At 40.8% G+C, this 21,384-nt stretch overlaps 1 long non-coding RNA gene across 1 annotated transcript; it reads left to right on the top strand.

Moving 5' to 3' along the window:
• Positions 1–245: 245 nt before the first annotated feature.
• On the top strand, positions 246–1,202 carry LOC105529162. Its single transcript, XR_001004463.1, has 2 exons — positions 246–358; positions 901–1,202. It is a non-coding gene; the product is annotated as an uncharacterized LOC105529162 (long non-coding RNA).
• Positions 1,203–21,384: the final 20,182 nt, after the last annotated feature.

Here is a 21,384-nt window from a genome sequence, read left to right as displayed (position 1 = left end):
TCCTGAATCGGCACGCAGGGTTATATGCTAGACACAAAGGAAGCCACAGCTAGCAGAAGGCGAGCCGACAAGAACAGGGAAATGGTTCTGCCGTCATATCCCCTGGAATCTCTGTGCCTTGGTGTCTCCGTTGGTAAAGACAGACTGTCCTAGATCTCCAAGGTTTCTTGAAAAACTAAAATCCATTATTGTTGAGTGCCTTCTAGAAGTTGCCTAGGAAACACTTTTTCTTAGAAAATATTCATAAACAGACCTGGAATGAATCCTTCTCGCTGTCCATACACTGAGACAGGATCAACTCTAAGACTGTGGCAGGGAGAAGCCGCACGTGGAGTCACCCTGTCAGGATCCAGGATCGGTAGGAAACAGGCTCGGTGCCCTGCTCTGGCACCAGCCAGGCTGGCCCTTATCTGAATCCGTTCCAAATGCTTGACGTTACCTTAAGCCACAGAACTCAGAATTAGATATAATAGGCGAGGCAAACGCTCACTATTAATGATACAAGATAAACCCTGATAAGGATAATAAAATTAGAAGTTATCTGTGATTAGCTTGAAACAAAACGTCGCTGCCTTAAAAACACTTTCTTTTCCCATATCTATACCATTTTCTCCCGCGGTAATTTCAAATCATGACCTTTTATTTGGAATTTGAGCTCTTTACTTTCCCCTTCTAAATGAACTATCCTTAGAAACATTAATTATCTTTGAAAGTATAATTTCAGTAGCAGCAAAAGAATTCATTGTAATTTAAAAATTCAAGTATTGGCTATTTCTAAATTTTACTAATACAACTAACGCTGTCATAAGCACCCTTGTGATAATCCCTTGCTTCAAGACTGTTACGTTAAATTACCAAAATTTATTTTTATTTTTATTTTTTTGTAATTCATGCATTCAGATCTTAATCAGATTGCAAGTTCTTCAGGCCTGGAACCATATCATCACAGTGAATAGCTAAATGTAAAGGGGATCCTGGAGAAACTCCGACCCACCTGCCCGCTGGGAAAATGGGGTGGAGTCACGGAAGTTCACGCGCTTTGCAGAGGGGAGAAGCCTCCTCTCTCCTCATCCTGGATAGTACCTGGGGTTCTGTCGCTGAGGCGGGAAAACCGGCCAGCAGGACTGTTGCTTTGCTGAGAGTCCCTGTTTCCCTTTTTTCCTTTTGGCCCAATAAATTCCATTTTTTCTCACCCTTCAAAATGTCTGTGACCCTAATCTCTCATGGCCGTGTGACAAGCGCCCTACAGAGAAAGTCCTACAACAATAGCTTTCATAGGATCGTATCAGTGTTAAGCTGTAGTTATAATGGACGCCTCTCAGGAAGGTGTCCCTCAATAACGTGAACGTTTTTAAAATGAAAAAATTGATTGTAGTGAGTCCACCTATGAAATGAGCACGTATTATTGCAAAGCTAGAAAATCAACGTGAAGAAACAGAGCAGCTGGCATGTCCGCAAAACTCAACTTGAACGTGGTGGGAGATGTTAGCATAACCGAAGAAAACCGCTGTCAGCAGTTCGGGAGGGAAGGACTGGGTCTGAACACACAGACAAATTACAGCAAGAACCACCAAGGTGGACGTTGCTTACCCAGTGCTCATGGAGTCTCTTCACAGGTTCCAAAGTATTCTTCCCCTGAGCAAAGCCATCTCCATTGTCAGATGCAGAAACCCCAGCCAGGGCCCAGGAGATGCTGGATTCTTCTAACTCCTGCAGGTCTTCGAGACCTCTTCCAGCTGTGATTGGGTTTCCCGTGTAAGTGCCCAGGGGAGAGAAAGCTCGGTTATTGTGACTTTCAGTCTGCTGGACTTTGTAAAGTGATTTCTCATTGAATTTAAGAAATAACACACAGTTATTCAATTAGCAAAGCTTTAGTGTGCAGCAGCTGTTGACCAGATCTTATGCCAGGCCCTGGGGATAAAAGGATGAACAAGATAGCCCCTACCCTCAGGGAGCTTCCAGTCCAAAGAAACCCAGGAGGCTCAACTCAATGTGATGATTTCTGTGACATGGTTAAGTCCAGGGGGCCATAACAAGAGGGGCCTCTAACCAGGCCTGTGGGCAGGTGAGCACTGGAGAAAGTTTCTATGAAGAGACACATATCTGGATGAAAACACACAGAAGAGTGTAAATTAGTAAGGTAAATGAATGAGGATTAGAGATCAGGGATCAGGGCTACACAATGAGGAAAACATGGCTTCCAGGTAGAAAACAGGTGTGAGCCATTTTGTCTTCAAGAAGCTACAAACTGTTGTGTGTGGATGGGGCACAGGTATGAAGTTATAGACCAGTAAGAGATGGGGCTAGACACACACACATGGAGACTCCTTCCCAGCCATGTGCAGGAGATCACTCTAAGGTTTGTGAGCAAGGAAGTGACTTATCATTTACTTCTGCAAAGGTGTGGTGCCTTATCATTATGGTGAGCCTACTCTGCCCAGTACTATTATAAATACTTCCCATACATTGAGCTGCACACTGGGGCGTATTATCCTCATTTTACTGCTGAGAAACTGAGTCCCTGCCTCTTCGGCCCTTTCCCAGAGACACACATCTGGCAGCTGTAGAGCTGGTGCCTTGACTTGGGTACCCTGAGCCCGGAGTCTTGTGCACACAACTGCCCTCATGCTACACTGCCAGCAGGCAGCTAGACTGACCCCTCGTCTGCACGCAAGCAAGGCTGCTTCTTACTGTTTATGATGCTGGTAGGGTTTCCTAACCCAGGCCAACAATGAAAACATTAAGTAACCCTGGGTTCAGGGCCACCCATTGCAAAATACTGTTGGTAAGATCCTGTTAGGTCTAAATTGATCTGTTTTTTAATGACTCAGTTTCAGCTCCAGGCTTCAGCAGATGCGTTGCTGAGGCAGCGCTAAGATGAAAGTACATATGGCCAAGGCCATGAGCTAAATGCAGCAGTGGGCTGTGTCTGGAGAAGAGAGCCTTTTGAAGTGCGTTGAAGAATAGTTAATGGCAAGAGAGGGTGCTTTGGACACACTGTTCAGTTTTTAAAGAAGGCTATAAAGTTGATATGCTGTATAGTGGACATTGTGTTTTCACATGTACACACCCAGTGTATAAATAGAAAAACACAGGAAAAGATTATATCAAAATACAGAGTAGCAGACTTATACATGATTTTAGCTTTCTTCTATTTTCCCCATTTTTTAAAAATAAACACACATTGTTTCATATATTCAGGGATATTTTTTCTCCAGGAAGATGTCACCGGAAACTTAAGAAAAAGCCTTTCTATTGAAATATGCATTTAAAAAGTGCACAAATGAAAATTTTACAGCTTGACAAGATCCCAGAGTCGACCCATGATGTAGCCAGTGCCCGGGTCTACCTAGGAGAATATTACCACCCTTTCCAGAAGCTTCGGGCTCTGCAAAGATAACTTCTGATGCCACGAATGGTTTGCCTGTCTCTGAAGTTTATGTAAGTGGAGTGCAGTGCAGTGTCTACCCCTTGGCACGTAGCTGATTTATACCAACACTGTGCTTATGAGGATTCTCCCATGTTCTTGCATGCGGCAATCATGTTTCCTTCTCTTTGCTACTTCACACTCCATTGTATGAACATGCTGCATTGAGATTGTTCCCGCCATGACTAGCTGGGCCCAGTTAATGTAAGTGCTCCACTTTAATAAGATTTTCAGAGTTTTTCAAAATGATTCTACCACATTACACCGTTGCTAACCATGCAGGTGAGTACCAGTTGCTCTACATTTTTACAGACACCTGCGTTCATTTTGCTTTGTCTGGTGGGTGTGTAATGGGATTGTAGTGTGATTTCAATTTGCAATTTCCTCATGACAAATGAACTTATGCATCTTTTCATATTGATGGCAGTGGCCATCATACCAGTTGCAGCAGGGAGGCACAGCTAGGGCTGCACGCTCCATGGAGCCAGTGGGACCCTGCCCCTTCTGAGTTGGGGCGGGAACTCCCTGGGTGCTGCTGCAGCCACCCAAATGGCAGCTGCAGACCCAGGCCTCCTGCTCTACAGAGTAGGCAGGAGCTGGGGACAAGCAGGAGCCCTGCCCCTTTAGAGTTGGTGAGGGTAGGGCGCTCCTGGGTGCAGCCCAGGCACAGGACCCAGGTGTCTCTGCAGCCTGCACCCTTGGGGGCCCCAGAAAGGAACCCCCTCCATGTCCCTGCAGGCTAAGGAGTATCTGCTCCCACTGCCTGGCCTCTCTTCATGCCATGAACCTGCTCCCATCTCTGAGTGGGGATTGGGGCCAAGCCCCAACAGCCATGAATGGCAGTGGGAGGCAGATTAATTCCTGAATGGAAATGGGCAGGTCCCCATGAAGGCCCCCCTTCAGGGTAGGGAGGGGCTAAAGGCTGGAGTGGGGACTCATGGTGCCTCTTCCAGCCCCGCCCATGGCTGCCCATGGACCAGTCAGCACAGATTTCCACCCCTCTGAGGTCCATAAAAGCCCTGGGCTCAGCCAGAGCAGGGCAGAGGATGGCCAGAGGACCAAGGGGGCAGAGAGAGGAGGAGACAACCAACTGCAGAGAGGAGTACCCTCTCTGCTGATAGTTGGAGATGACGTGACAACCAGTTGCAGAGAGCAGCCACCATCTCTGATGACAGCTGCTGCGGGCAGAGAGAAGCCACCCTCTCCAGGGCCTCCTCTCTGCTGAGAACTGAACGCTCAACAGATGGCCTGCCTGCAGAGAGGAGCTACCCACTGCAAGTCTCCTCTGAGCGATTTTAACAGGCAGGGAAGTTCATCTTGCGCACCCTTCACTTGTCTGCATACCTCCTTCTTCCTGGACACAGGACAGGAGCTTGGGTAAAGGTGCTGTGGCCACAGAGGTTTCCAGCCAGAAAAACTGACACCCCAAACATCCCATAACAATATGGTTAATGACTATGTGGCTGTTATCTTTTGTAATGTGACTTGAAGTTTTGTTTTGTTTTGTTTTGAGATGGAGTTTTTGCTCTTATTGCCCAGGCTAGAGTGCAGTGGCACAATCTCGGCTCATTGCAACCTCCACCTTCCGGTTTCAAGCGATTCTCCTGCCTCAGCCTCCCAAGTCACTGGGATTACAGGCGCCCACCAGCACACCCAGCTAATTTTTTAATATTTTTAGTAGAGACGGGGTTTCACCATGTTGGTCAGGCTGGTCTCGAACTGCTGACCTCGTGATCCACCCGCCTCAGCCTCCCAAAGTGCTGGGATTACAGACCTGACCCTGTTTTTTTTTTTTCTTTTTTTTTTAAACCAATCATTTGATTGACTTAGTTGTCTGTGTCTTACTGATTTGTAGATCTTGTTTACATCTTCCAGATACAAGTCTTTCGTATAACATGGGTACTTGCAAGTTACTTGTTCTCTGTGGCTTGCCATTTCACCCTCTTACTGGTCTATTTTGATGAACTGAATTTATTCATTTTAATGCAGTCCAATTTATCATTTTTTTTAAAGATTCGTGTTTTGGGGATCCTATTTAAGAAATAGTTTTCTACTCAAAGTCATAAAGATATTCTATGTTTTACTCTAAAAAGTGCTTCGTTTCACCTTTAAAATTACAATATATTATCCATCAGGAATCGATATTTATATTTAATGTGAAGTATGGGTCATGATATGTTTGTTCACTTTTCAAGTCTTCCAAATTAATTACCTAAAAATAATTTTTAAATTCTAATCAGCACGCCCCCTCTCAAAAGACAGTGGCCCTTCCTGAAAAAAATAGTGTATAATAGTAAACTAAGGAAGAGTCCCTGAGGAGGAAAGAAGGAGGCAGAAGCCATCAGGTATTGGACATCAATCATATATGCTTTCACATACATCTCTCTCTATAGATATGGATATGTATGTACTTATATACCCTGTGAGTTGTATCTTTGCATTCCCATTTTATAGATGAAAATAATAAAATGATAATAACAGAAATAAAGCCATTTGCCCATGGTCACACAGTTCATAAATGGCAGAGACAGGATTCAAACTCCCATCTTATCTCACTTCAACAGCAATGTCCTTTGACTATTCCACAGGAACATAGCAAGGGAAACAGGTAATGATTATTCACTAGGATTTAGCTCCAAACCTACTTTCCCTAAGACTATCACTTGCAGTCCCATTGGCTGGGCACCATTAATTTTGTGCTTCCAATCCTCCAGATCGATAGGCAGGCAACCGAATGGATGGAGTATATCCAATCTGATTTATTTTCTAAAATGGCTACAGTAACTGGATTGATTCTGCTGTGGTCCAGTTATTTCCGATATAAAGACAGTCCCTAGGAATGAATTATCTAGCCTGTAATGTCTCTCTGATAAATAAATTAACACTGCATTTGTCACTAACACCATTTGCATCTGAATGAACTTCTCAGACATCTCTGCGAGAAAAGAAGATCCCATACATAACTCGGCCTCTGGGACCCCTTTTGCAACACACTGCAAAGAATAATTTCTCTGAAAGTGACCCTGATGAAAAAGCGTCACTTGCCTAATTGTTGTGAAAATGAGAGCTTTATCTTGTGTTTTTCTCGGCCCTCTTTCCACAAACACATTAGGAGGTGATTGCTACTTTATGATCTAACGCATTGAAGAGGGAAGAAAGCTGGGGCTACTCAGCATTGCGCGAGGGAAGCTGAGTGCAAAGAGTCTCATGGCACGTGGTACAGGGCATGAGTGTTTCCTGGAACCACACTGGAAATCAGGCTGATGGCTGGCATTAGAGCTCAGGCAGTTCTTCAGCACATCAGATCTACCTGCTGGAATACATTTGCTCTTCTCATGATGTTAATATTCTAAACAAACAGACGAATACATCAATCCAATCAATACATTCTGAAACTCATGACAATCAAAATTATGGAAGTGTATTTGGTACATCTTCAATGTTCAGCTAAAAATCAATAAAAATCCATTATCTAATATTTCAACTGCTACACACTAGAGAAACAATTAGGAATAAATCTCTGCAAAGAAAAAAATTAAACTGTCTTACACAATTACTAATTATTGATATTTATTTATTATAATAGTATACCTGGTGGGCACTTACTGGTAATTAAATCTATATATAGTAGATAGCCTCAAAGGAAACAAAATGTTAAATTGTTAGATTGAGACCTTGCCTATATATATGGTGACCATTTCAGTGAATATTAAGATGCTAGGAGATGGACACTGGTTCAATATTCTTGGTTACTGCTTTAAACACTGATTTAGTTTCACAATGTTTCTTTAGCCATGGCTGATAATTAATATTAAGTGAACAAAATGAAACACTGTAACAATCTAAAACTATGCCAGATTTAGTAACTAAGAAAAGGTAAGAGGACAAAAATGTGGTTTGCTGTTTGAAGAATAACACCCAACAAAACATGTTTGGTGAAATTGAGAATCTGGAAGGGAAGTCGAGACCCAATGAATTTAACACTGATTAGAAATGAGAAATTTCAAATGGCATGAACTTGGGAGGCAGAGCTTATAGTGAGCTGAGATGGTGTCACTGCACCTCCAGCCTGGGCAGTAGAGCAAGACTCCGTCTCAAAAATAAAAAAATTTAAAAAAGAAATGATAAATTTCAATGCTGAGAATAGGTACAATCAGATGCTGACTTCTTTGAAGCACTCTATGCCCCCATCCAAAGAGATGGCCATATAAGTTAGACCTTTTTTTTTTTTTTTTTTTTTTGAGACAGAGTCTCACTGTGTGGCCCAGACTGGAGTGCAGTGGCGGCTCACTGCAACCTCTGCCTCCTAGGTTCAAGCGATTCTCCTACCTCAACCTCCTGAGTAGCTGGGATTACAGGTGCTGGCCACCACGCCCAGCTAATTTTTGTATTTTCAGTAGAGTCAGTGTTTCGCCATGTTGGCCAGGCTGGTCAGGAACTCCTGACCTCAGGTGATCCACCTGCCTTGGCCTCCCAGAGTGCTGGGATTACAGATGTGAGCCACCATACCTGGCTAAGGTAGGAATTTGATAGATAAAACTTGCAAGCATGTGTTTTGGATAAAGAAACAGGCTGAGAGAATGATCTGATTGATGTCATAAAGTCAGTCAAGACTGCAACTTGAGTCCAGGCTTGTGTCACTCTCAAGATCTGTTCATTCCCATTCACTGGGGGACTTCCCTGTCCAACAATTCCATCTAAACTTATTTGCGTTTTTTAATCATTTGTTTTCTTAGGCCTGAGCCTCTTTAAATAGGATACACATTTTTGCTACATTACAAAAAAATATAGCATAACCTAAATGTCACAATGAGGAATTATTTCTGATACCTTAATGGTTCAAAAATCTGCTTATACATAGTCATAAACATTAACGGAGGGGCCCCTATCCATTCATTCTCTTAACAAACATTTTTTGAGCAGGTACTATGTGCCCAGTGCCATGCAGAGCACTGAGAATACCAGAATGCCCGGTGCCATGCAGAGCACTGAGAATACCTCAATGAGTGAAAATCATGCCCGCCTATGAGAGTTCAAGAAGTAGAGCAGAAAGCGGTGGCTAAAGGAAATGGCATTCACCCTGCATAGGCTCATAACTCACTTGGGGATGCTCAAGGGAGTTTTTGGGGGCAGGTGAACAAAGATCTGAGTTTTGTTCAGGTTTATACTACTCTAAGCAGTATTTGAAGGATTCATTTCAGTACCATTGTTTTTTCTTGTGCTTTGTGTAAAGTACCTACTATTTGGGGTCTTTCATTGTTTTGATTATTTTGTTTTCACATTTTCCCCATTCTAGTGACTTATCTCCAGGATTTTGATTAAAGACAATTTTAGATAATATGTCAGGCATAAAACCAAGTGCTGGCCCATATGTCCAGAGTCTACAAAAATAGACTAAAATAGATGCGCCGTCCATGGCCATCTGCGGCTTGGGCAACCTTTGGTGTGTTTGGCTGCGTAGGAGCAAACCTTTGACTTTTCCTTGGCCGGGCTCTGTAAGGACAGGGGAACAGGACCGGGCCCAGGGATAAAGGCAGGCCCAGCTTGACTTTCCAACTCCTGCCGGCTCCTCCATGTTTTGCACCGTGTTGCCTCCGTGTGGCCTCCGTGTGTCTGAAGGTGAGTTCCTTTGCAGACTCCAAGACTGTCGAGAGGGTGGAGATCACCTGCCCACAGAACATGACTCTGTCTGTTGCCCACAGAACATGACTCTATCTGTTTCCATAGACTGAAGAACTGGGCAGCAGAATGGCACAGTGCCCACCTCTGCTGCTGCTCACACCTTCTTCGCCAGAGGTATAACTCTTTTAAGTAATAACAAGTTCTGAAGAACTTCCTGTGCGGTATCTTTCAGAAAACTCCCATACCCATTAAGTTTTTTAATTGAACCTTGAAATCACAGTGGCAGAAATAGCCACATTCTTGTATTTTAAAATTCTGCCATGTTTTGAGTGAAGCAGTGAACATCTTCAAGATGCTGGCTAAATTCCATAGCCATATCTCAGACAATGTTTCTCAAATCTGTGTCATCTCTAGACAAAGGCAATTAATTGCACTAGTCTGTAAGCAGAGGGAACAGTTTTCATCCCTTAATAGGCACCAACTGGAATGAACCCTGAGATACACTGAAGCGTTTTTTCTCCATGTGCAAATCAGCACAGGGTACAAGTTGTTCTTAGCCAGGTACATTTTGCTATGTCACTTGGAGCAGAATAAATCATACCAAAAAAGGCACAATATTACTTTCCCTGCAGTCTTCAACAAGGGATGTATCCAGGAGCAAATTAGGATTCTTCAAAAGTAAATGCACCCAAAATTAACACAGGTTGTAGTTTTGCATCTAATAACAACCAACAGCTACTTAGAACAACAAATGTGTTCTCCTGTAGACAAGGTAGAAGGAGAGCCAGGCACCCTGAGCAGGGAAGCCTCATCACCATCTTTTGTAGCTGTGAACTCAGGTTGAAAATGAAGAGAAATGTTTTAAAAGTGTCAAATTTACCAAGTTTTAAAAACCTGCACCCTCCTGATAACATTTTGTATGCTTTCTTTGGAACCCAAAATCCATGGAAATGTAGGTGTGGCCACATAATTGTTTAAATTCTGAGTTTTTGCATTTTTGAATTCTGAGGTTGAAAACTGATTTTAAAATAAAATATCAAAACAGAATTTTGCCTTCTATGACAAGCAATGTCAGGTTCAAAATAACTTACTATTTGCAGTTGTGTCATTAAAAAAATCTAGGTGGCGTGTTGTTGTATTGAGCTTGTGTCTAAATTTGAGGTCAAGAACCTAAGCCTCATTCATCTCATACAGAGAACTGCACACTTGTGTGCACACACATACATGCATGTGAAGCGCGTGCACGCACACGCAGCAGACACTACTGCTCATCCGTCCCGCTAATTATCCCTGGCGGTTGCAGTCACTTCCCTGTTCCCCTCCCTCACACTGGGGTGTCTTAGAGCCCTCAGCAGCGTGGTGCTACATGGACTGTCTGGCCTGTGGAGACCTTTCTGTCTGGGACAGTACCATTCTGTCTAGACAGGGAGGGACCATATGTTTTGGTTGTTATTATCAACACCAAAAGCACCTCTCTAAAACCCTTTGCTGAGACTCCTTTTTTAAAAATTTTAATTCCACAAGCGCTTGTTGCAGAAACCCTGGAAGGTCAAACCCTGATTCAACAGCAATGCATCTCCTTCTTTATTCTGCAGAGCAGTCTGCCCTCCCCCGTGGCGAGTGGCTGCAGCCGCTGCAGTTATCTGTGCACCAGGGCCCTTTTGCTTGCAAACGATGAACACAATTCTGCCTAGTTGGGAAGCGGAGTGAGCCTGGCCACACAAACATGCAGAGCTGGGTTTAAAACGCTGCTGGTTTAGAAGAGTTCAGCAGTTCACAGCTCCCAATTAGGCTGGCTGTAAATGCACAGGCTTTAACCTCCAAAGGCAAAAGCTTAGATGTGCAGGGCGATTCCAAGAAATATTAAACATCAAATAGAAATATCATAATCCACACAAAGCTTATTACTATGCAGGTGTTAGCCCAGTAGTTCAAAGGTAGTCCTAATATTTAATGAAGGGAATTAGTTCAATAAAAGTTTATATGCTGCATGTTTTCCATATTGTACATGCATTCTTTACATTAAGTGTTATTCTACTTGCCATAATGAAATCTTCAAAGAACTAAAACGCCCCGTGGCTAACAGATTTTACAGATCAGACACCATGGGACAAATAACTTTTGCACTTTCAACTGTACCTAGTGTAAGAGGTTTTATTCTGTTTTTCATTGTATGCAGACAAAAATCCAGAACTCCATTTCTGAGACGTTTTAAAGGAACCATCGGTAAAAGGAAGAAGTTGCCTCTTCACTTTGAACCTGTCCTAAGTTTCTTTGTCATAGAACTACTATTCCCTAAAAGGTATGCTTTGAAGAGATCTTTTGCATTTGTTTGTAAAGGAGTCCTACTATAGCTCATACTGAACTAAAACCCCGACAGCATAGAACTCATTTCTTCTCTCAAAATATACATCTTAAAAAATTGTCTTATTTATTTATTCAGGAAAAAGAAGGCAACAATATCATTTTATGTCAGGAAAATAGAAAAAGCTGGGTGCAGTCTGTTCTAGTGCATCGAATTTCTCTTCTACATTTGCAAAACTAATCTGGAAAATTCAGACTGGTACTGGCCCGGTTTGGAGTCCATGTGGATATGTTTTAATACCGCACGTGCTTCTCAGTAGTAGGAAGTCCTCCTGCTGTTGATCCTGCCAGTTTTCTCATCTCAGCTTGTCCCCTGCACATACTTTAAGTGAGTCACCAGAGGTTTGATAAAATATTCTAGGTTTATTAAATATTTGATCCTTACAGACATTAAAGTGAAGTCATTTGATTTTTTGGCTTCCGTCTGACTGATTAAAATACTCCTCCTCCTCCTCCCACTCCTCCTACTAATAAGATTACTACGGAGAAGATATGGCTAGTACTCAAGATCACATAGCATGTGAGGAATAATAGGAAAAAATTTTGCTTTTTTGTTCAGACCCTAAACTTATTAAGCATCCTTGTTTCTAACAAATCTGAAAAATAGGCATATTAAATACTGTAATTATTTTGCACTTTGATGTCATTAAATTGTAATAATAAATAAAAAGTAAAGCAAGAGGAAGAGAAAAAAAAAGACAAAAAGAATGAGAACAAGCTCTTTAGTTTAATTGGATCCCATTTGTCAATTTGTGCTTTTGTTGCAATTGCTCTCGGCATCTTTATGATGAAATATTTGCCTGTGTCTACGTCCTGAATGGTATTGCCCGAGGTTGTCTTCCACGGTTTTTATAGTTTTGGGTTTTACATTTAAGTCTTTAATCCATCTTGAGTTAATTTTGTATATGGTATAAGGAAGGGTTCCAGCTTCAACCTTCTGTATGTGGCTCGCCACTTCTCCCAGCACCATTTATTTAACAGGGAATCCTTTCCCCATTGCTTGTTTTCGTCAGATTTATTGACGATCAGATGGTTGTAGGTGCGCAGTCTTACTTCTGGGTTGTCTATTCTGTTCCATGGGTCTATGTGTCTGCTGGGGTGGGAGGAGGGAGAAAATCAGGAAAAATAACTGATGGGTACTGGGCTGAATACCTGGGTGATGACACCCCCATGACACGAGTGTTTCTGTGTAACAAACCTGCACTTGTGTCCCTGAACTTAAAATACAAGTTAAAAGAAAAAGTAGGACGCTGGGGGGAAACTGAGAAAAAGAAAGAGTATTTACCAACAGCTGCAGCCCAGGCCACTCGGTTCCCCCAAATGCTGAGCTTCTGGGTCGCTGCTCTAATTCCTGTCAAATAGCGTGAAAGCTGGAGGATCCAGAGCCGTTTCTTGCAGAAACCGACTTTCAATTTGGCACCTCTTATGCTGTCTTGAAGAAAATATCAATTTAACTGACAGTTTTTGAAGGAAAGTGGATATCATAACGTTTTAAAATTTCCAAATATTAGCTCATGCTCATGACTGTCTTAGAACATGTTGTACTCAACTTAATCTCACATCCTGAGAAACTGAGGCAAAAAGTGGGCTCTAGTTATTTGCATAAAGGCATGGAAACTTAAAGAAAAAGTCACTTCAGAATCTGCCTGTTACAGGGGACACCGTCTCTTAATCATGCCTTATACGCCATAATTTCCACAGTTTATCTTGAGATTTCTTTTCTTCCCCCTGTTTTAATAAAAAATTTCCCAGGAAATTGCCCAATAACTGCCACATAAGGGAGACAGATGTTCTAAGAAAAGAGTAATTTTATTTTATAAGGTATCTTTTAACATATGCATGTGAAGTCTCATAAATTTTCTAAGAGTAACAACATTCAATAAAAGGTAAGGCTATAACAGAATTTTAAAAATGTGATTCTGCATAAAGCTAATCTAATATAATTATGTGCGTCTAAAGATAAAAATGTATCAAGGAAAAAAAATTCTGAGTATCTAGGGTAGTGATGCGTAATGTGGCTCTTAGGCTTACCTCATTTTTCCCAAGTATAACTTCTCCAACTCTAGTTTTCTTTCACCCCATATGATTATGACAACTTTGGGAAAAGGCTGGGATTTTTTTCCTTATTATAAAAGCAAATAATAATTATTGCGAACATTTTAGAAAGAAAGAAAAATATGAAAGACAAAAGTAAGAACTTCCCACAACACCATTACCTGGGTGAAACTGATGTTAATTTGTCTTATTTATTTCTAGCTCGGTTTTCTCCTGTGCAAGGGAAATAGGAGAAATATATTGAAAAATACATGAATACAAATGTGTTGCGTTCTTTTCATCGTCATTTATGAGATGGTCTCTGTAGTCATCTCAAATACACAACTGCCTTGAGGAAACTAAGATTTTATCTCAGAGATGCCCAGAGAGATATTCCGCTTCTGACATTCAAAATAGGTGTTATTCCCCCAAAAGACACGGCTGCAAAAGACAAGCATTTGATTTGTTTGGATCTCAGGCTCAGAGGTGTCAGTCATTCACACTTCTCTGTTCATGGAACATTTTCGTAATTGTTTTGAGCTGGGAACGGGTTTTGTAAATCCCACCATCTCTTCCCCTCACAGGTGAAAATGTCCTTCTCCGTTGATTCAGCCAACGAAGATCAGGCGATCAGAGAGGGCGGAGCGAGACTGGAGGAGGAGTTCCTGGCTCCTCACCTGCCACTCCTGGTTGGCCTTCACTGCAGACCCCGGCTCCTCTCAGCCTCTAGAGAGTTGCCCTCCTCAGGTGCTGGAAGCCACCCCTCCTCTTCACCTGCCCGTCCAGGGACCCTGGAGGCGTTCTGCAGTCGCTAGCCCCCCACCCACTTTCCACACGTCGGTCGTTTGTGAGTAAGCCGTTTGTTTCCTGGGGGGGATCTCGGCTGACACAGAGTGACATGCGAGTCCCAATTTCCCCTACAAAATGCAAACCCCTAAGACAGGGCAGTGTAACACGAAAGTGAGGGAACACCAAAGGCAGAAAGAAGACCCTTGTCCACCTTCCTGAGTGAACCTTTTGGGAGAAATCTGTGTGTAAAGTCAACTTGACCTAGTGAAGAAATCAAAAGACCGAACTCAGGCCACCAGGGACTCAACTTTCACTCTCAGCTCTCCTGGTTCCTCAACTCCCAGGGCAGTGTGATGTGGCTCTGTCTGTCTGTCTGTCTCTCCATCTGTCATCTGTCTATCACCTGTCTAATCATCTATCTGTTAATCTGTTTATCTCTCCATCTGACATCTATCCATCTTCTATCTATCCATCTATCATCTATCTGTCATCTGTCTCTGTCTCATCTATCTGCCTATCATCTGTTTATCAATCTCTCCATCTATCATCTATCCATCTGTCATCTATCTGTTTCTTTTTATTTCTTATCTAGCCATAATCTTTTCATCTCTCCAACTATCATCTATCCAGCTATCATGTCTGTCTATCTCTTTCTCTCCACCTATCATCTGTCCATCTGTCAATCGATCCCTCCCTCTATTATCTATCTATCTATTACCTATCCATCTCTTATCTATCGTGTCTACCTGTTTTCTATCTACCTTTCTATTTATCATCTATACATCTATTATCTATCTATCCTCTGTCGATCTATCCTTCCATCATCTATCTAAAGGGTAAAGTGTTTTACTCAATTTATATTGTTTATAGCACACCCATAGGTGGGTATCATGACTTAGATGTTGCCACATTTAAATATGTACAAATATTTCTAAATTTTGACTAAAACTTCAGACTTTCTCCACAGATTTATCCTAATGTAATCTGTGCAAAACCTAACCAGATTTCATTGTAAATCTTTCTCTTTAAAATACTTTTTTCTAGATATATTCACCTACTATATAATCCCCTAAGTTTCAAATAGAATAGAAAATAAAATATTTTTCTCATGTACCAAAAATAAGGTCTAATGTTTTTCATATGACATTCCTTTCAGCTCCCTGAGATCATCAAAATACATTGCTAACTTCGGAAATATGGCATTTTAACTTTCCAGTGAATTATTAAAGCATCTTGATGTGAAATACTTATCAAAAATAGTAATTGAAATTTTAGTGCCCTGATTTTTATGTTTTTTCAAGAAGTTACTATTTTATTTGAATAGATAAAATTCTTGTGATAAATACTCAAAAATCTAATTTTCAAAATAATGTCCAGTGTGAGGTTAATCTTTTTAAAGTTCTGTTTAATATTTAGTGTCCAAAATGCTCAATATTTTCTTTTTTATTTATTTATTTGTATTGTAAATTCGGGGTACCTTTGCATATTTGTTGCACAGGTATTTTGCACGATGGTGGGGACTGGTCTCGGTGTAGCCGTCACTCAAATATTGAACGCTGTATCCAGTATGAAACTTCCCAACCCTCAGCCCTCTGGCCCCCCTCCCTGCCCCCAGTGTCCATTATAAGATGCTCAATATTTGCTAAATATTGAACAATGTTTAAAATTATGGTGGCACATTCTAAGTATTTTCTTTTGCTTCATCAGCACCCTTTTGGTTTTCAAGAATTTTTGTTTTTCAAATGCTTTATAAGAACTAAATAATTCATAATGTTATCTTAATTTTCACCTTATTGATTATAAGTATTCTTTATTTGAACCATAAAAATAAACTGTATGTGACTGTTATGATGAAATAAATAAAAATTTGGCATGTCCCACTTTTAATGATAAAAGTTGTGAACAACATTTGCATTTAATATTTATACCAGAAGTCATAATAAGGCACACATTATTTTGTTGTTGAAAACATTCATTGCTTTTCCTTTACAAATGCAAATTATTTATGTTGATTCTTGTGCCGTCAAAAGACATCCTGGGCTGTTCAGGTTTTTACACACTATCAACAGATGTTTGCGGTGACATTTCATTATTAAATAAATGTCTTTTTAAATTGGTTTTTGCAATCTAGATTATTTAAGTTCATTATATTTAAAAGGAATGTTCACAATTATTTAAATACTGCCACCAATTCCTCCTGGGTTTTTAAGTGTTTTTATAGATGAAAACACCCCGCCAGTGAGCCCTTCTTGCGTTCTTGCTAGTTTTCAACCCTTTAATGGACTGTACATTTTAGGATCAGTGTCTTGAATATCTTTAAAAGTCCTCTCTATGGTCATGGTGTATTCTTACGTGTTTTAATAAAATATTATTTTCTGCACAAAGGACTTGCACATTTAAGGTTTTTTCTTAGTGTATTCATTTGCTAGAGCTCGCACAGCAAAACCACATAGACCAGGAGGCTTCAACCACAGACGCTGATCATCTCACCACGCCGGAGTCTGAAAGATCAAGGTGTCAGCAGAACTGGTTCCTTCTGAGGCTGAGGGAAAGATCTGTTTTGGGTGTCTCCCCTTGGCTTGCAGGTGGCTGTGTTTTCTCTGTGTCTTCACGTCATCTTCCCTCTGTCTGGATGTGTTACAGTTTCCTCTTCTTGTAAGGACGTCGGTAGTATTGCATTAGGGGCCATGCTAATAACCTTCACTCTAACTGAATCACCTCTCTAAAGGTCTTATCTCTAAACAAAGTCACATGCTGAGATACTGGGTTTAGGTCTTCCATATGGGAATTTTTCTAGGGACACTATTCAGCCCATAAGACTGAATAATTTATATTCTGGGTGTCATTTAAAACATTCTTTTAAATTTCGTTGTGTAGAATTTTGGTTTTGCTGTATTTTGAAATTATACCTGGGAAACTTGTAGACTCTCCCATGAATCTGAAAAGTTTTATACTTATTAAGGATTTTCTATGTAGATATTCATATCGTTTGTCAATCATGATAATGTTGTTCTTTTTTGGGGGAAGGGGGATGGAATCTCACCCTATCACCCAGGCTGGAGTGCAGTGGCACAATCTCAGTTCACTGCAACCTCCACCTTCTGGGTTCAAGAGGTGTTTCTGCCTCAGCCTCCTGAGTAGCTGGGATTACAGGCATGCACCACGACGCCTGGCTAATTTTTGTATGTTTAATAGAGACAGGGTTTCACTATGTTGGCAAGGCTGGTCTAGAACTCCTGACCTCAAGTGATCCACCCGCCTTGGCCTCCCAAAGTGCTGGGATTACAGGAGTGAGCCCCCACGCCTGGCCAATGTTGCTCTTTTCTTTCCAATTTTATTTGACCTTTAATTTCCTTTTGTTTTCCTGTGGCACTAACCAGTACTTTTTTTCAGAAGTGGGGCTCATAGGTACCTTTGCTGCTGCTTCTCATTTACCACCGTCCTCAGCACTTTACGATGATAATTCACATCTCAAAATGCACTAAACCATCATGATTGTAATTATATTTAGATATCTTGCTTTACAGGGAGCTTTTCACTAGCAAATGCAGGTGAAATGTAGTTTCTGAGAGAAGGGTGAGCAGGAATCGTTGGCCACTCCTCAGCTGAGTTCACTGCTCTACTCCAGTGACATCAGCCTTGGGTCATCAGATACATTCTGCATTTTCAGAAATATCACCACATCACATATCCTTGTGAGTCTTTGGGCATGCATGTGTGTTTGTGTTGGATGCTTATTTGGATTTATTTCTGTTGAATAAATCCCACAAAATAGCATTAAATAATTCATTAGTTATCCAACCATGGTAAAATCTCTAGTGAGAGTCTCAGAATTCTGAACTTGACCCTGTTCTGTCTGATATGTATTTTCTATAACAGCTTTATTGAGATATAATTCATGTGCCATAAAATTCACTCTTTTTAAGTGCACAATTTGTGGTTCCTAGTATATTCAGAGTCATGTAACCATCACAACTGTCTAATTTTCATCACCACATCAATAAAATCCGTACCCCTACCAGTCACTCTGCAAATGCCCTCTCCCTCATCCCTTGGCAACCAAGAATCTACTTTCTGCCTGTGAATTTGCCTATTCTAGGCATTTCACATAAATGGGATCATACAATATGTGACCTTTTGTGACTGGCTTCTTTCACTCAGCATAATGTGTTCAAGGTTCACACATGTTGTGGCATGTGTTCGTAATTCATTTCTTTTTATTACCTAATATACTCCAGTGCTTTTATACATTTTTTCAGGGGGGCGGTGGTTGCAAAGGTTACAGTAGATCAGCTATTGTTGGCTAGCCTCCAAACTGGCCTCTAATTTGTCTCCATTGACTGTTGCAAAATGGTTCAGATACGAACTCTGTAACACATTGTTTCCCTTTTTGTTTACCAGAAACACAGGATTCAATTCAATACTTTTATTTATTTCATTAAAATGAAAATAAGTGGAAAAAGAGGTAATGTAAATAATAGCTAACATTTATTGAGTGGTTATTATGCACCAAGCACTGTGATTTATATACACAGCTCATATAAATGAAATTGTAACAACATACACAGGAAGTAGGAACTATTACTGTCTTTATTCCACAGCTGAAGAGAATGAAGCTTAGAGATTTTAAATACCTTGTCCAAAGTCAAACACAGCTAGTAAATGATGGAGCTGGAATCTCAACCCATATCTCACAGACTTTGTGGAAGGAAGAAAAAAAGGGAGAAGGCAAGAAGGGAAGAAAACGTGAGAGAAAGAACAGGAGAAATCTGGTTCACTGTTCATCTATTAACCCCCAGGTAATTGTGGCTTTTGAAGTCTTCTTGCATTAGATTTACATACAAATATTTTATTTCCTTAAACACACAACCGACAAATTTACCTTCTAGAACAAAGATTATTTTTTCTATCATCTCTTCAATGTTTTCACAAGCCCTAATATAACACTCTTCTTGTGCAGATAAACAAATGACATTAACAAACACCCAAGGTAAACAATTCTGAGTAGACATGTGTAGTCTCCAGGGTGTTATATTGAAAATGACAGCCACACCAGGATGAAATGCTCAAGCATTTAAAACAATATTCTGAATTTATGAGTCGGTGCTTAAAAATAATGGCCCCAAAATGCCTCAAAATATGCACACACCAAACAGAACCTCACCTCTGTATTTATTGTTGAGTAATAAAAATGTGTAGAAAAAGGATTTGATGGTAAATAGTCTTATTAAACCTAGGAGCCATGCACACAGCCACGATGGAGCATTGGGCCAAATAATGCCCACTGAGCTATAATTCTGTCAAGAAGGGACACATAAACGCCCCTGATGGAATTAGAGGCTTATACTGGATGGTAAATATACCTACTTGTTTATAAATATAATGTCAGATTAAACTGTGGTGGTAGCCATTGTGTCATTACTTCTCAGAAGCAAAACAATGTATGGAATCCTTTAGTTTTTCTTAAGAAAACTGAAAATGAGACACTGCACATGGGTAAGGTGAAGGGGGCACACTGCTGACTGGAATAAACATGGCAGGAAAATTCTCTTTAAGGAAAATATATAAACAATACAAAATGGTGAGCATTAAAAAGGATTAGCTCTGACATGGGGTGGGGAATTTTTTTCTTTGTCATTGTTCAAAGCTGAATAGCAATAAGATTGCAAACTGCAGCACTTCATAATAGAATTAAACCTCCTTGTATAATGAGGTTCATTATAAATGACATGCATAATTCCAATTCTATTCTGTGTTGATTCCATCTTTTGTTGCTGAGACAGACTGCTTTAATGGGCAAAGCAACCAGGCCACACTTAAAACACACTTAATATTTTGCGGGAGCGTTTTGTTTCCTTTCTTTTTTCAATAAGTCAGGGTATGCTTTACACAAAAATATCCATTTGGATGTAGAGTCCTTATGTAATAAAATGTACATCATTCAGGAGAGTATTTTAAAAATCTTCAGTGATGAAATAGTGCATGTAAAGATTTCCTGGTGAGACCATTTCATCTGCTATTAACCAAAAAATGCAAACAACATAGGAAAATTGTTTGATTAGTGTGGATTTTCAAGGCTGTATACTTATTTCTGCCAGCCCATCACCACCACCCTCACTACTCAAATCTTTCGAGAAAATCAAACACAGTAAGACATGATGGAATCTCTGAGGAGAAAATAAAGGAAACAGTACTATACAGGATAAATAAAAACAAAGACAATGCAGGTAAAAGATACATGTGGCCACCTTAACAATGGATTTTAAAACTCCACTGAGTTAAACATGGGACAATGACAAGGTGAACCCACTGCTAGAATGTCCACCACTTCACTCAGTCCCTGCCCCTTCCTTCCTTCCTTCCTTCCTTCCTTCCTTCCTTCCTTCCTTCCTTCCTTCTTTCCTTCCTTCCTTCTTTCTTTCCTTCCTTCCTTCCTTCTTCCCTTCCTTCCTTCCTTGCTTTCTTCCTTTCTTCCTTCTTCCCTTCCTTCCTTCCTTCCTTTCTTCCTTTGTCTCCTTCCTTCCTTCCTTCCTTCCTTCCTTCCTTCCTTCCTTCCTTCCTTTCTTCCTCCTACATCATGGCTTTCCCACAAGGCCCTGGAGAGCGCAGAGAAACACATTTCCAGGGATCTGGTGTCTAGGACATTGCACACCTGGGAAGTGTGCAACCTGATGTCAGCTTTTTTATCTGTCCGCTCTGTTCTCTTCTTGCTGTTTGATTACAAAGAAGTGAAAAGTGAAGTGCCCAAGCCTGAGAAGCTCTCTTCCAAGTGTGGTATCTTGGGCTGAGCTTATCTACCCTAAGAGAATTTCAAATTTGCCCATGATTTCCCCACACACTTGCCCCAATCCATGCGCAAGCCAGAGAACACTGTGGTTTGTGTGGTTCTTTCTGGCACCATTCTTCAAATCATTTTGAAGTTTCATGAATTTCAATAGGAGGCAAAAGGCCACCAAATGTCTTAGATCCAGCATATATTCCATCCTTGCTGCAATAATAATAGATGACTTCATAAACATTCATGTGAATGTGATACATCACATCCAGTCAGGACCAATGAAGAGAATCATGGATTCCATGGAGAAATCAACACATTCCTTTGGCCCTGGGTTCTGTATCATTCCCTCCATTTACCCATAATACGGTTT

This window comes from Mandrillus leucophaeus, unplaced genomic scaffold (genome assembly GCF_000951045.1).
Source record: "Mandrillus leucophaeus isolate KB7577 unplaced genomic scaffold, Mleu.le_1.0 Scaffold750, whole genome shotgun sequence".
In the NCBI taxonomy this organism is placed as follows: domain Eukaryota; kingdom Metazoa; phylum Chordata; class Mammalia; order Primates; family Cercopithecidae; genus Mandrillus; species Mandrillus leucophaeus.
Note: the sequence above shows the minus strand (reverse complement) of the source record. Positions and strands in the feature narration are given on the sequence as shown.